Here is a 15851-nt window from a genome sequence, read left to right as displayed (position 1 = left end):
GGAGCAGGACAATAGTTTAATCTCTTTGCTTGAAAAACTTAAACAATTAATCAGTTATAAATAAATAATAATAATAATAAAATAGTTGCAGATGAGTAATAGACTCATTGTTTCATCTCTACTGTACGTGCAGTTGTCTTTATAGGTATTTATGCACTTTGCTGCACATTGTCTGATTAGATGCTAAATTGGTAGTTGAATCTAATCTTGCAGAATAGCTACATGACAAGATTTTTTTCTCATACGATCATATGACCCTGTTATACACAACACTTCTTATTAAAGAAAAGGTCAAATCCTTCTGATAAAAGATGAATTTCTTATTATAATGATACCTTTTGCATTTGCTACTTTATTCATTATATCTTTGGAGTCACCTAATTAAAAGAAATCTCATTTCAGCCTCATTATTTTATAGGTCTACTGTTTGTTCATTTTTATTATATAATTAAACCAGGTACAAACCACTGCCTGCAAAACTGAAATTCTGAGAGAATTAAAAATACATTTTTATTTATATGAACATGTTTTTGATAATGAGTGGCCTTGCACAGTTTGCACTCTTCTGCTGATTAAACAGCAGGGAATCCTGATTTTAATGCGGTGAAACTTGGATTATTAAAGTCTAGAAAACACAGCAGCACTTCACTGTACTTTCACACATGCGTGAAATCTGAACGCACATGAGATAAGGGTTTAATATTAGCCTTAATGCGAGCTGTCATAATTAGCACTGGGATCCAGTCCGTGTGCTGCCGCTGATCCGCTCCAGGTTTTGCGTGCCGCTCTTCACAGCCAGCTGCTGCAGAGCAGGGGACCGGTGCGCCGTTCCTCCTCGCCTTGTTTGCCTCCAGTCCGGCTGAAGCTCCGACTGTCTGCACGGCGTGTGGATGAGGCGCAGAGGGAACAACCAGGAGCGCACCGAAAGCCAGACTAAAGAAGTCATATTATCCCTCTTCTGGCTGCATCTGCGAACCAAGCCGCTGGAGGTTTTCAAATAGACTTGACAGTGTGGGAGACGTGCTCGGAGTTTTCATTTTGTAACGACACTGGGGCGCATCTCGTCTCCTTGAAGTGATCCTTTTTTTTATGCAGTCTATCCGTAGCGCTCCCGTCGGAAGGAGCCTGGGTGCACGCACGAGAGGAGACGGAGGGGGGGGGGAGTAACGATCATTACTTTTGAGCAGATCCCTCGCCATGGAGCTATTCGTCCGGTCTCGGACGTACTGGCTTGAAGAAGAGCAGATACCTGCCACCATCTGTCCACTGTGAAGAAAGTGGAGCATGCAGCCGAGCCCCAGCCGTCTTTGTGCGACCCGCTGCTTAGTTTCTGGGGGCCTCTTCTGAAAAAGGAGAGGAGAGGAGAGGAGGGGGGCTCCTGGTGTTGATCTGAAATTCACACTCCACGCCGGGATCCATTGGCTATTTTGGCACGGCACACCACTGTAAGTAGCCTTTAAAAGCGGATGTTTCGAGTCTTTCAAGGGAGATGCTGGGTTATGCCTCGCTGAATCAATACCATTTATTTACACTCCCAGGATAGGATAAGGCAAATGTCAGAAAACGGGCCCACGGGCTCCTCCAGCAGTTTAAAACTGTTAAGATGAGATCAATACATAGCCTTTAGTACATGGTGTTATTTTGTGGTGTCTGGAGCCTCCAGACTTTTAATTAAAATGAAGTTTCCTGGTCAGAAGGACCATCCCAAAGTGGATTTGAGTTAATATATCTTCATGAATTAAAAGCCCACTAAAGGATGCATTTTCTACCACATGACAAATTTGGTGAAAATTCTTACATTTAAGATGTTTTAAGATGATACAAGTGGCATTATTCTTCTATTGAAGAGGTACACCGTGACAAAGCAGGTCCTGGATAGGAATCAAAAGCCTATAAAAACCAAATGGGAGTTGATTTATAAGCTATTCAGCGATGATAATCAGCGTGATAACATGGTGAAAAAACAAGAGCTCACACAAACATCTCCACCCAGTCCAGGACAGGAGCTAAGTAGTTGGATGTCAGTTACTGTCTCCATTTACTTCTCCATTTTGCGGCTATAAAATAAGATCATTTCACAGGGCATGTATAATTCACAGACCCTAGCCAGCCATGTGTGATGATGGGACACACACAAACACACACAAACACACACACACACACACACACACACACACACACACACACACACACACACACAGTTTTTACAGGCTAAGGGAACCATATCTCATTCGCACGTGAAGCTTTTAGAAATAGGGCCACATAGACTTCAGCAAGAAACCTCAGGAGAGCTCGGCTGTGGTTGACTGAAATATCAAGGTTAAATAACATTTACACATAATCCATACCGTCAAAGCCAAATCAGGATAGTGGTGCAACATTATATAAGTCATACTGACAAGTTAGGAAACTGAGAGCTTCCTTGGCATATACTTATATAACGGGCTTCATGCAGGGAAGTATGGATGATGACTTTTCAAGTCCAGTTTTTAGTAATCCAAGCAAATCAGCTCAGTTGGAAAGATGGGGAAATGTAATGTTACATAAGGCATATGTACAGTGTGAGAAATTGTCTTGCTACCAGATGAATTGGAACGTATTTTGGCCATGGATAAGTTTTTTTTTTTTTTTTTTTTTCATTTTTTGAAGAGCAGACAAAAAGTCTCCTCCCTTCCAGTGGGATATAGAGGGATGTTGTACTGGTGAATGTAGATGTTGCCCTTTGAAGATCCTGCATTTCAGCTCAGGCTATTTCTCGAAAACAAATGCTGGGACAGTGGATGGTAGGAATTCAAAGAAAGAGAGAGAGAGAGAGAGGAGGAAGAGGGTGGGTGGGTGGGTGAGTGGGTGGGGGGGCAAATGTTCTGTTGCCTCCACCCTCTCTCTCTCTTTCTCTCTCCCTCCACCTCCACTCCTTCTCTCACTGGCCCCAGACGTGCTGGTTTGGTCCATTTGTCTGTGTTGTCTTGGGAGGAAGTGCCATCTCATCTCACATTGCGCAAATGGTTTCAATGCATGCTAGTGTGAATTCTAGCGGGTTTTTGTAACTGCCAATTTCCATATCAAAGTGTCTGCATTTCAATAGGGAGAACTTGAGCTACCAGCCCCCTTCCTCCATGCAGTTTTGTTCTGATGGAGTGCTGCTGGTGGTGGTGGAGGTGGAGGCTACTCACAGGATTGCTGGACACTGCAGTTGGTTGTGTGTGTGTGTGTGTGTGTGAAAGTGTTTTTGTTGGAACCAGATTTAGTGTGGACTGGGAGAATTTGTTGGCCATTATCTAACACCAAAAGCCGTGTATTTAGTGGAAATCTTGGACGCCATTCAGAGACGTGGTCATGTTAAAAAAGATTTCATCCATTAAAACATCCCCCCCCCCAGTTTTTTTCTCTCTCCGCATGAGCATAAAACATCAACAGAGGTCTGTATCTTATTTTCAAGAAGAAAGAGGACCCTCTCTAGTGACTGTGGCGAGGAAAAAAAAAAAAAAGCATAAATAAGTTGCTGAAAATCTGTTTAAACGTTTTGACTGGTATTTCAGCCGCAGCAGTCTACATCTGAAATTCTCCAAAATGAATTTGTTTTCAAGTGCTTTCTTGTAACATAAATGGCTTAATTCCACATTCATTGAGTGTAGATGTAAAGCGACAGAGCTTTCAAGCTTTGTGACAGACTCTGAGCACCTAGTGGTGTCTGGTTGTTTTTCTGTCACAGAGATAATATTTATTTCCCAATCTGTGCAGCTGTTGTTTGGAAGAGAAAGAGTGTGGCAAGATGCTGTTTTATTTTGATGGATTTCTTCTTCTTTTTTTTTACTTTGTCCTGTGATACATGGCCTAATGTTCTCTGCAATCTTAATTGATGAAAATAAACACTTGCATGCATTTTCAACAAGCAACAAAGAGAAACAAAAAAGGCGCTTTCTTGTCTTTGTGCGTGCCCTTACTTTGAAAAAAGGATCAGCATAGGTTAATAGCGAAAGAAAGTGCGGCGTGTGAGATGTTATTACACAGAGACAGGGAATTTAAATGCCATTGGGTGCGCAGCAGGGGTTGGCGGCCCCTTCATGGTCATCCCGCTCCGGGGTAATAACATGAGCCAACTGCTCTACAACCTGCGAGAGAAGAAGAGAGCTTGTTCCTTCCTCTTCTTCTCTTTGTTCGGACAAAATAACATCACAGAACTTATAATGAAGAGCCGGCAGGGCAAGTTTTCAGTTTTGGACCTGGAGAGCTGGAAAGAGAGAGAGAGAGAGAGAAAGAGAGAGAGGAAAAAAAACAGGACCTCACCTGCCATCTTCACTCACAGTGGACGGGTTTGACAGCTGTCTTGTTCAGTTCCTGTGACATGCTTGCTGTGAAAAGTTGGACAAACAAATGCACAGAGAGGAGGGGGAGAGGGAGTGATTAATAATGGGAGATGAGGCTGTTCTGATTGGATCGGTCCTAGAGAGGAAATAGTCTGTTACACGCCATCAATTTGTGATGTTTAGTGCATGTTCTGATGAATGGGTTAACTTGTATTTTCCTGTTGCACTGACTTAACACCAGTCCACTTCATTTCCTGCCAGTGTTTTTTTCCTCGTGTTTCTCGCAATGACTTCTGACAAAAGCCCAGAGAACAGGGCTTTGTGCGTCATATATATGTAGGAGGGGTAGGGCAGGAGCGGTAGAAAGAAAAAAAAAAAAAGAAAGAAGCCAGCGTAGTAACTTTGTTGCGTCAAGAAAAAGTGAGAGTGGAAACCATGCTGCGGTGTGCTGAGCTGAGCCTGGTTGTTCAAATTCTTAAAAGGCTGCTGAGGAGGAGAGGTACATGCATTCTGCTCTGTTGAGGCAGCTATCGGAGGAGAAATTGGCATCAGTGCTCTCTCTCTCTCTCTCTAAGATGGATTTTGTCCTGGGTAAGTGTTGCTGCAAAATGGTCTGGAGTCTGGAAAGTAATGTCTGATGCTGAGGGGGCTGACACCAAACGTGACATTTAGCGGTGATGCGGAGAAGAGCCTTCAACAACAACAACACAACCAACAACAAAAAAAATAATAATTCTGAAACTGCACCAAAGCTGCACTCTTGTTCTTCACATTTGGCTTGTTTGGCCAGAAGAAGGAGAAAAAGTAGAAGGAGTGGGGAGTGTGTTTAAAAAAAAAAAAAACAGAAGGAATGGGCATTTCGTTTATTTAACAAAGTGCTTCGGGGTGAGTTTCTCATTTAACTGCAAAAGCCCATCATACTCATTTTGTGGCTTGCCTCAAAAATAAAGAGACAGATGACTGGAACGAATGATTATGCGTTAGGGTAGTTAACCCGATGGATGGATATATGGTCTCGCTCCTTTTCACTGAGAAAATACATCTGAGGGAGAAATATTCTCTCCCATCCTACCACCTCCTGCGTTCTAAATGACAGTTAACTTTCCCCCACTGCTTTAAAATGGATGTTTAATCATCAACAGAGGCTTGGAGCTTAGGTCCAGCAGTCATGCTGGCTCTATATGCACTCGCAGCCGAGGCTCCGCTAAGAAAGCTACCCCCTTGGTTTTGCTGAAAGACTCTCCTCTCAGAAAGAGAAGCTGGTTCTTGAGTGATGGATCATCACAGGTCTCTTTGGGGTGTGCGTTAACCCTTTGGTGCGTTGCAGGACTCTCCCGGTTGGGGAGCCGTCGGCGGCGTGTGATGGATGTGTCCCGGGTCTTTAGGCACCATATATCAGAAGATTAGCACTGACCTGTGAGCTGTCTGGGCCGCCCTCAGAGCTTCTTCTCCCGACACTGGCAGACATTAGCATATGAGGACACTGCTCTGTCTCAGGGGGATACGAAGATAGTGTGCTTTATTTGGTTCTGTCACAGTACAGGTCGCAGGAAGTGTGCAGATTAAAGGCTGAGGGCTTTGTGCTGGCATTAGATGTATCTGACAGGTCATCTATCTTCAACTGAGGAAATGCTTCTCTCTTCTTCAAATTCCTAAATAGTATCATATAATTATCCGGGAAATGGAGGTTCAGGCCAGGCCTCACTGCAGACAAAATCTCCCCCTGTCCTCCTTCATGGTATTCATGAATTATATAAAAATGTAAATCACTTCGCTGTTGTGGTCTAACATTGTTGTTTCTCATTTTGCACTGAAAAGAAAGAAATTGGTACAGGTATACACCCACACCCAGGTGATAGACAGCTCGAATTCTTCTATTAAGAGCTTTCATGTGAACAGCACAGGCACATTTGCTTCCAGAGAAAAACAGTTATTCAGTGAATTTAAAGCCAAAATTAAATATTTTTCAAAGTTCTTTCATTAACTTCACTTTTGCTCCGGCTTCTCGTAAATGATCATAAAAATCCTCCCATGCTCGAGCACTGCCTCTTCTCTAAAACATTTAAATGTCACCTCCCACGGTATTGCTGGCATTTGTTGTTGATGTTGCTGTGTCTTCATGTACAGAAAGAATACTTTTAAAGCCAATTTTCAGGGAGCCGTTCACCTGTAGTCTGCCAGCTCTTTGTCTGCCGTGTCTAATGGCTATTTGATGCCCTACTTGGTGTCACTTGGTGTCGTGCGATGAAGCCAATGTGTTTTCAAGGTGAGGAGATATTGTCAAAGCCCTTGAACGTTCCCAGGGCCCTTTGATTGGCAGGCGTTGTCACAGAAGATGAGAAGCGGTGGGAGTCGCACAGCAAAGAGAATCTATTACCTAGGATGGCGAGGCATGCTTTCACAATGTGTCAGTGCAGTCAGCCATCTTGCTCTCTCTGTGTCTGTGGAATAGTCCCTCCTAGGCGCAACTGAGGAAACAGCTTTCAACTTAAATTTTTGTGGCTGCCATATGTAGTGTTATTGATGCTTTATACTTTGGTTTCATTCAATGATGAATTATTGTGTAAAAAGCAAAAACATTTAAGTGTTCATCAGTGGCAGTGTGTAATCCATTTGATGATTGCTGGCAGTCAACATAATAAAAAAAACAAACAAAAAAAACAAGGTAAATGGCATCCTGACGAAGCAACATAGAAGTATATAGAAAATTCAGCTCCGGCCTTTTCTTGTGGAGTTGTGTTGATTTCAAAAGCCTCCTTAATACACAGAGAGGGCGACTGCGGGCTCGTTGAGTTGCTCTGAGAGAAGGAAGCTTGTTGTTGATCAGCCAAGCAAATCAGATCTTGATATTTGAAGAGTGGAGATGTGATTGCTAATCACTTCACTGCTGAGTTTTAATTAGGAGACTCATAAGCATTCTGTCATTTCTCAGCAGAGCACAGTCAAGCATCAGATGTACTTAAGAGAACAAATAATTAGTTTTCTTAGCAGTTAGGGCTACAAAAACAATCACAGGTTTGGTTTTTTTGTTTTTCTTGTAATATAGATCAGTGAGTATTTTCTCGCGAAACACGATATCTCGCTAACACCTCGAGGGAATCTCTTCGAATTTGGCACAGACGTTCTCTTGCACTCGAGGATGATGTGATTAGAATGTGGTAGTCAAAGGTCAAAGGTCAAGATCACTGTGAGCTCACGCCTGTCCCCGTTCTTGTGAACGCAATGTCTTCTCGGGAAAGTCGCTAATTACGGCAAAAGTGTCTAATGGTGTAAAATGATGAAGTGATGACACTTTATATCCAAAAGGTCAAAGGTCAACTTCACTGTGACATCATAACGCAAATACACTATACCTTTTATGAAACTGTAGTAAAGTCTTCACTACACATATAATATGAGTCTGGACGGACACGATGTAAACTGCAACCTGCCTGGTAGGTGGAGGCATAATTCTTGTTTATCTTGCATTGATTGAAAATATAGCAGCATGATTGTATTTTATATGAGCTCATGTACTTTACACATTATCTTAAATCATATCTTGACCTTATTAAGGGATAAAAAAAAGATTTATTTTGAGCGCAGCAGCAGTGCATGGGGGACATTTTGTGCTTATCGCTGCAGAAAGCCTGAATCTAATCTTCAACTATTTTCTTGGAGATGGTGCTATAGATTGGACTGAGCTTATTTTCAATGGGTAGGTTTCTGTCCTGTGCTCCTAAGACCTTTGTTAGGACATTTTAATTACACCAGAGCTGGGTGTAATTGATCTAGGCTTAGAGGGATTTCACTGTCAATGAGAATGAGCCTGGGCGTTAATACAGCCGAGCAAACGCTTCCACCTCTGTACTGCAGTCACTCACACACACACACACACACACACACACACACACACTGACACTCACAGAGGGCCGGTGGAAATGAGAGGAGATGTGTCTTCTCGTTGACTATCCCTTAATTCAGTGAGGCGTCTGTCTTTTGTGTGTTATGGTTAAATCAGCCTCGCAGGGCCGGATGACACAGCGGTGCAGACAAGTTTCCTTAGCCTCCACTTTAACATATCTGTTGCCAACATTGTTGCCACCTGGAGTGTCCTCTTACGGAGCACTTTCTTCATGGTTCCGTGTTGTCACCCACAATCTTTAAATTTTTATAAGGCTGTTAGATAATGCTTCCCGAAGAGGGTGAATTATTGATGGTCTTGTTCGTATGAGTGGGACAGGGCAGGCTTTTAACTCTCTGAGCTGCTGGGTCTCTTATCCGGTAACTAAGGGACACCGCACAAACACCCAAAGGAATGATGTACTGGAGGAGGGAAAAAAAAAAAACAGAGACAGGGTGCTGAAAATAAAATAAAAGAAGCATGCATCCTTTACTCTACTGTTGGGCTCAGCCACAGCAGAAGGGAAGCAGAGAAAAGGCATCTTCAGAAGCCTTTTCTCTGCTTTTGAAGCACTGAGAAGTGGCATGGTGGCTGTGTGTTTGGTGCTTATATTTGTTGTTTTATATGGCAGCGCGCGCAGCACTCTGGCTCGTCTATTTTAATATTTTGTCGCAACAAATGTTTCAAGTTAGGTACTTTTATTAAAACAGGAGGCGCAGACAGTGATGTGAGGTGATGTGATGTGATGTGATGTGAAGCTGTCAGGTGAAAAGCAAAATAGTTATTCATTTGAGTTTTGAGTAAACAATTAAACTTTGTAGGCACTCAAGCTGAAATGATTATTTGATTAATTGAGTAGTTGAGTAGTTGATTGAAAGAAAATGAATCTGCCACTACTTTTTTGGTAAGAACACCATCCACTCTCTGGCTTCTGGATGAATTTTCTGCTTTTCTCCGTTTTATGGTGTTGTAAACTGAATATCTTTGAGGTTCGGACTGTTGGTCGGACTAATGAAACGAGCCAATCAAACAACAAGAAACAACGAGAAGATATCATATTTGGTTCATGTTTTACAGACTAAACGATCGATCAAGGAATCGTAAAAATTGATGATGCAGTGTACTTGTGTTTCTCTTTTTAATTTTCCCAGATAGATGAAGCCTCTGTGTTGTTAATTCCTTGCATGAACAGTATTCATGAACATTTCTTGGAGGGAGAAACCGATTTGAAACGGTCAAACGGAGGTATTAGCTGCTCCTTTGACCCTGAATGACAACCTGTGTAACATGCTGCAGACGCAGAATGGTTGCGTGTGGGTCCCTGTCTGTTGCACTCATAGCTGCATTTCAGTAATATCCGTCCTTAACTGCTAAATGCACCCGTATTCCTTGGCAGCTGTCCTGATTCGTATAGCACGCACTTTCATCATTGTTCCAATTCATTCTCTATGCACTTGTATGGCCCTCCAGTTTGCATTACAATGGAGCGAGCAGAGCAAACTCATGGAAATACTGGTAAAGCGTATAATTTGGCATGCTGTATTGTTCTTTAAGTTACATTTTGGATTCCAATTTTAACATTTATTTAGAGATGTGGATGTTGTTAGATAAAAATCACGTTTGACCCTGAAAATGATTTAACTTTTTGTCAGACTCTCATAGATTTGGTGTGTTGAAGCCACGAAATCTGGCCAATGTTCCAAGATTGGACCCATGTTTTTTGTAAACTTATCTAATTGTTTAGAGACTATGTTGTGTAATTATGTTATATTTTTGTCCAATTTGACTTGTTATAGCTCATGTCGCCCGCTGAGGAGTCCTTATAAGTTTTCTGGTAACAGCAGGGATGAGTCTATCTGCTATAAAGGAAGACACATTTCAGGCCCACCGGTAAATCTGCAGCGGTCCATCTTTCAAAATGAAAATGAAGTGGTTTACAGCTGAATCAGGGGTAGTAACTCTTAAATAATAACACTGAGACTGTGCTGGTGAAGACAGGAAAAGAACAGGAAAGTAATTATGTACAAAGAAACAAGAAAAACAAGTCCAGCCAGCTCCCATTTCCCACTGGAAATGCTGCAGATTGATGCCTGTGTTTTGGTTTCCAAAGAAACTGACAGAGTGGGTGGACAAATTAATAGAAACCAACACTGAGAAAAAATGACTTTGAATTGAAAATAAGCACGAAACCCATCCAGGCCTAAAGCGCGTGTGTGCATATTAAGTCCATGGCTCATTTCCAACTCAATACAGCCAAATGGTAGAGCCGGGCAATATGGCTAAAAGATATTGGCTTGATATTTTAAGCCGTGGTGAAATACTGCATCTCTAGAGAAGGATTTTTCTAATCAGAGCAGTAATTCAGAATAATCAGCCTGTAATAAATGCGGTTAGATTTTTTACAGCAACATCAGCATTATGAAGCCTTTAAAATGATGTTTTAGATAAATTGAATTCATTAAAAAAAAAATACAAACGTGGAGTCAACATAATCAGGTCCAAACTGTCCTGTTTTCTGTAATTATTGCAGCCCATAAACTGGATTACCATCATGAACTTAATACTGTTTTGCAGCTTTCTCTGAAACATTCACAGAATATTTTTTAATTTTCCCAAAACACAGGGCACACGCGCACAAACACACACACACACAAACACACACACACACACACACACACACATTCACTGACATTCACTGACACTGCTAACAGGTCATCAAACACAACCTTATTTTCTCTTTTGCCTTTTTTTTTTTTTCTTCTTTTTTTTTAATAAATATAACTAAATTTCAGCTGCTTCTGTGGTGAATAGTATTTAGTGCGATGATCAGTTATGGGTCAGCCTCAAAAGAGCTAATCACCACATTTTAGTCTGAAATTATGAATAGTCATTACTTGAATTGCTGCATATTGGCCACAGAAACTAAAGTAATTAAAGGTGGCTGTGGGAACAGTTTGACAGTCACACACAGCGCTGGGTTCTGTACTGCCGTTGGAATATTAAACCATTTTAAAGCTGATCTAATCAATATTTTTATGTAACAATGTCTCAGATGACTACTTGTGATGTGAAAGGGGTCGTACATAGCGATGAAGCTAAATCATACAAATCTGCAGTTTCCCACAGTTCTATGAAACTTTTTAGCATCTACCAAGTTTAATGTTTTGGTTCATTTCGCTGTTCTCGCAGTATGATTTTGGGCTGCAGCAAGGAGCTGTTTTTAGTGATAAACCGGCCAACCCAAACAGCAGACAGACATTTCCCCCAGGAGTTGGTAGAGACCAAAAGAAAGCTACTGCTTTACATCAGAAACTTTCAAATCTAATAAGTAAGGGAGCGTATGAATCTTTCAGTACTTGACGACTGTTTCTATTTTGATTCGTTGAAAAAGTGTTAAAGTTCAAAAGAGAAGAGTGGCTATGAATCACATCTCACTGACACAGATACACAGAAACCTATGAGGATACCTGGTAAACACAATAAAACTGTGACCTCAGAAACATCCCCCCAAAAAAAAAATCTTCAGCTGCATATCACCTCTTTTGCAAAGCAGGTATTGATGCAGATGCCCTTAAGAACACTTTTATCTGAGTCACAAAGATGCAGTAGGTTACCTGATGTAAAAAGCAAACAACGGAAAAAACTGAAAAAAGATAATACGACGCTAAACGTTTCTCACACTTTCTTCCTGCATCCTGATGGGTTTACCTGCAGAGAAAACCAGAAGATGTCTGCCGGTGACTGTTAAAACGTGGTGGTGGGTCCATAATAGTATTGGCAGCCATCTCGTGGGACTCATTAGGACTGACGATTACTCCACACGGTTTTGTAATGGCTGAGGTATATGAGGCAATTTTTATAGGACTACTGTAGCTGCGCCCGGTGCTGCGGTGGTTTCATGAATTAAATCAGATTCCTGGTAAGGTTTCCCCCCGTCACTAGATCTAAACATCATTTAACATCATGGGAAATCCTGCAGAGTGGAGTGTGGAGTGGATTTCCACCTCCTGAACCTCTCATATAACCAGAGACTTTACTTGTGCAAGAAAATAACACTCTTCTAGACTTAAGCTAGCGTAGCCCGACCTACCGCTTGGTAGTGTCTTGATAGTTAGTTATTAAAAAGGTTTTTTACTTACTTTAGCTCTTCCAAATGAATGTGTTAGCATTTAATGAATCCTTTTATTTGCAATTTCATATGGTGTTTGTCATGTTTTGCGTGGCTGCAAAGTGGAAAGTAAATAATGATAATTATCCAATATTACATAGACTGCAGTGAATTGTGGCATATTCTGATACTGTTTTACCAAATGCAGTTTTATCCAAATTAACGATTCTAATCAAGTTCAAATTAATGCGTTTGAACAAGTTTTACATGTGTAAAGAGTTTCGCCTGATTTAATACATAAAATTAGAACACAATTAATTTACTCCATATCAGGGCTTGTGAGTAATGATTATTATTTTTATTTATTTTTGATTAATTGTTTACCTATTTGGTCTAAAATATGTTGCATGTTACAATAGTGAAAAGTTACAATCAGAATTTCAAAGGAATGTCTTCAAATGGCTTTGTTTGTCAGATCAACGGTCCATAATCCAAAAATATTCAGTTTACAATGATGTGGAACAGAAATTCTTACATTACAGAAGCTAAAAGAGGGTAATATTTGGCAATACTGCTTTTAAATGACTGATTAATCCTATATCTAAATAGTTGCAGATCAGTCGACTAATCAATTAATCAATTAACTTGTTATATCATGCCAGTTAAGTCAGTATACTTAGCTAAAACAAATGCAGTTGGATACGTTGGCCCTGCAATAAATCCGACCTTCATGAAGGTTATAATGTTCTGTTTTTTTGAAGGAGGGGATAATTCAGCTCCATGTCATTTTGGAGGCTGTAGTTGAATGTGCTGCTGAAGTGCTAGTCCGCTGCTATCAGGAAAATAGTCTTACTGATATTATTGTAGTGATTTCACCCCCTTTGTAAAGTGATTAGTGACCGCGACCTTTGCGTTTTAGGGCTTCACTCACCGAACTTGTACTCACGTCATTTCACAAATTCTCATGCAAAAACTTGATCGCGCTGCCTCTGAGGCCACATAACAGCCCTGAAGCAAGGCGAATTAATGCATTTCAGTCACTTCAGACACTGAATGAATTGAGACCACACAAACCGTCCACAGTTGGAATGCGGCCCGTTTGCTGATCGTGCATAGGTAATGTGAAGCAGACCGGAGTTTAGTCAGTAAATGTGCTTTAATTTGAATAAAACTTCAAACTAACCCACTCGTGGGAGCCGAAACCAAGAGGATGAATGTATCAGCGTATATGTGAAGGGAGCCATGAAGTTGTCTCTGTGGCAAAGAGGCCGTATAACTTTAAATAGCCTCTTAAAATCAACAGGAAAATGCACTGAGCATGAAGTGTAAATCCGGATGTCAGGAGAGGCACAGCAGCTTGTTTGGATGATGTGAAATATCTGCTTAACAGTTCATGTTCTGATAAAAATAAAGTCTCACTATGTGACACAAGACACTTGGGTGACATAACAGCTGTGTGGCTGAAATACAAGGAGGCAATGGAGATTCTTATATTCCTGGCAGATGTGGATGAATTGTAGTATATGAGTTTTATCTGAAGCTTATTTGAGTGAGCTTAATCATCATGATTATCACTTAATAATTTGGCCTATAAAATGTCAGGAAATCAGTGAAAAATCACAATGTCCTTGAGCCCACGCTGATGTTTTTCAAAGGGTTTTGGTCCAAAACCCCAAAGATATTCAGTTTCAGCTCAGATATTTCATGTAAGATCGGAAAAAGCAGCAAATTTGCACATTTTCAAAGTAGAACCAGAATTTATTTGGCATTTTTACTTGACAAATGATGAATCAATAATCAAATTAGCTTCTTATTCATTTCTTGTCGATATTTCTTGACTTTTTGATTAATTGACCAAGCATAACTCTAGTGTGATGTCTCTATAGTGACTATTGCTATAACACAGCTAGTACTTCCCACCACGAACATGGAAAGCTTAATAACAAATATCAAAATAATGTGTTAATATTCTGTTGTTTAATGTTGCATTGTGTTGATTGATTTAAATCTATAAATATAGGAAATGGCACCTTAGCCTTCACATGTTCCCCGTCACTGCTGAAACCAAAAATCCACGCCCCTTTGTCACAGTTCAGATTTGTTGTTTGGTTACACTGTCTACTACACTCTCCCCTTAAGGATTAATCGTGTTTGCTGAATTTGCATATATTTCTAAGTGAAAACTTGGTGCTCTTTGCTTTTAGCAACAAACGTGTCACTTTGTCATTGTAGCACTATGTCATAAGCCCCATTTGGATGGGATTAGTTTTTACAGCGGGGGGAGGTGGGGGAATGTAATCAAAATTGGAGCATGTCTGTAAATTTTAGCCCCATCTGAATCTTGCCATGTCAGTAACTTTGTGCGGATTTTAGCGCCCGGCCAAATCTGGGACCTCCCGCACCCAGCAGAAATTACCTCTGATAAACCCCTCAGCTAGTCCCATCCGAAATGACAACCCTGAGATAGTTTGCAAATAATGTGTCATTTCCTTCAGGGAGGGGGAGGGGGGGGCTCCACACACTTTTCTGGCTTTAGCCCCAAACTGAGATCACTCCGGTCCAGATGCAACATTTCCTCTCCTTTTGCTACTTTGTCATTGTTTAAACAAGTTGCTGTCAGTTGCGGAAATTATGTTTGATTATTGTAATACATTTTTGTTGCGATGGCAGCACATGAATGGAGCTCTGTAATGCTGGAGACTGATTACACAGATTTCTCCTCGCCTGCATGTTGTTCATTAACATCACAGATGTTACGTATTAGTGGATACTTTACGCACATTATACTGAAAACTAATGCACTCTGAATGGGGCTATACTGTGTAAAAATTTAACATCGTGTAAGTACAGTTTTCCCCAGAAGGTGTGAACATCAACACGTCTCCTGCTGGAAATGTGTTGAAGGGCTGAATGAATTTGCTGTGTGTGTGTTGTGAGTCTATGTGGGGGTGATGTTTTTTCCCTTGTAAAAAATGTGCTTTAACATTGGACTGAGCTGGAGGTGAGCAGTGTGTGTGGGTGTGTTTGTGTGTGTGAATGAAGCGCATGCAGGGGAGTGCTAGATTTATGGGTGGCGGAGGCGTGAAGTGAGGCTTTCAGTAAATTTATGAAGAGACTGATTGAAAGGAAAAACCTCTCTTTTCTGTATCAGTGTCGAGCTGCTCTCTGTTCCTCTCCGGTGACCCTACTGCTTAACCAACTGCTCTGAGGTCAGCCTATTCATTTCAATGCCAAGCAGAAATGGCTACTGAGCTCAAGAGCAGCCTGTAGCTGAATATCATTAAACGAAACGTTAAATGAGTCAGTTTTTCCTCTCAATGTTTTTATGTATTTTTAGCTCCATTGTAGAATCCAAAAACATATGTGTATCCACAGCCAGCGATTGTCTATGATGAAGTCAGCTAAAATCAGTTGAGAAAAATAATCTGCAACAATTTTGATTATGTATTGGTTATCAAAATGCCAAACATGCGCCGTTTGCATCTTCTCAAACGCGAGCAGTAATGATGATGAAATAAGTAGCACACACTGGCTCATTTGAACCGCTCCAAAG

General features: G+C 41.0%; 1 protein-coding gene across 4 annotated transcripts in view; it reads left to right on the top strand.

Moving 5' to 3' along the window:
• Positions 1-15851, top strand: part of LOC111653273 (adhesion G protein-coupled receptor L2-like) — a 129234-nt gene that overhangs the window by 44689 nt on the left and 68694 nt on the right. The window contains exon 1 of one of the 4 annotated variants that reach the window (XM_023403780.2): positions 853-1445. The exons of 2 other annotated variants lie outside the window; for them this stretch is intronic. The gene's annotated coding sequence lies outside the window, so the exon portion shown is untranslated. Of the gene's footprint in view, positions 1-852; positions 1446-15851 lie in introns of those variants that run through there. One more of the 4 variants, XM_023403787.2, reaches the window with a different exon arrangement.

The sequence above is a fragment of the Seriola lalandi genome, unplaced genomic scaffold, assembly GCF_002814215.2.
Source record: "Seriola lalandi dorsalis isolate HSWRI2012SDOR001 ecotype SW California unplaced genomic scaffold, Sedor1 jcf7180002054182, whole genome shotgun sequence".
In the NCBI taxonomy this organism is placed as follows: Eukaryota; Metazoa; Chordata; class Actinopteri; order Carangiformes; family Carangidae; genus Seriola; species Seriola lalandi.
The sequence above is the reverse complement of the archived record's forward strand: the minus strand, read 5'-3'. Positions and strand labels throughout refer to the sequence as shown.